Here is a 1,119-nt window from a genome sequence, read left to right as displayed (position 1 = left end):
TCGTGACATTCGATATGCGTCTTTTTCTGCGGAAGTAGATTCTGGAACTGTAACAAGAAATTTTCACGAAGATCAACAAAGCCAATAATACTGCAAGATTGCAGACTATGAAACCACTCCCTTGCTGACCCTTGCAAAGCCATGGGGAACACTCTACACGCGAATGGTTCATCCCAGTTATAGGTGCTCACCACCCCTTCGAAGCACTGCAGAAAATCTAAAGGATCGGTTAAACCCGAATAAACTCCCAGAGTTGCTGGCACAATTGGCGTAGAAACAATTGGATAAGCAGAAATATGTTGGACAAACTTGTCCGCGGCAGTAGTAATTTCAGTTGACTTTTTTGTGCGAGTATCTGCATTCTCCGCACAAAACTTGGCAATCATATCTTGCAAAAAATTTGGTTGTTCAAACTTATGTTGCATTGACTTTGGCGCAATGCATCTGAAAGCATCCGCCAAAAAATTTTGAGCATTTTCTCTGCGGGCAGCATCATATGCTTCACCTTCTTCCCCATAACGAGGGAGAGGTGTTGGTGGGCGTTTTCGCTTAACATGTGGAACTTTAACAAATTCTTCCACACTATCCGAATCATCAGAAAATTCGCTTTCCTCTCTTGGCGCCTTAGCCATTTTTGAGTTATATGCAGAATTCAAATTAACGCGTTCTTCTGCATTATCACTATCACTATCATTTCGCTCAATAACTAGGCGATCAACCTGTGATCCTGAATCATTTAACGGCCATAGGTAAGTTCGCGGTATGTGGGACTCGCGACAACATTTAGCATCTTTCTTAGCCTGTTCAATGGTAGTGCCACCAATTTTGTCAGTTCGTAGACTAGATTTGCCAGCCAAAGCCCTCATTCACTTTCCTTCAGTAATTGTTTCTTCGCGGTTTCGCAACAATGATCTGCGTGCAACCATTTTTTCAGCAGCAACTTCTGGCTGCCAATCGATAGCATTATTTGCCGCAGATGGTTTAGCGGTCGACTCTTGAATTGACTTTCCCACAGTTATATTGGTATTTGCTTGCAATGGAAATATTGTGACATTCTGCGAATCGCCAGGCAGTGCATTGTAAGTTTTTCGTATGCCCGAGAGACATATTTAATTAATG

Source organism: Rutidosis leptorrhynchoides, chromosome 4, assembly GCF_046630445.1.
Source record: "Rutidosis leptorrhynchoides isolate AG116_Rl617_1_P2 chromosome 4, CSIRO_AGI_Rlap_v1, whole genome shotgun sequence".
Taxonomy (NCBI): Eukaryota; Viridiplantae; Streptophyta; class Magnoliopsida; order Asterales; family Asteraceae; genus Rutidosis; species Rutidosis leptorrhynchoides.
This window is presented reverse-complemented; position numbering follows the sequence as displayed.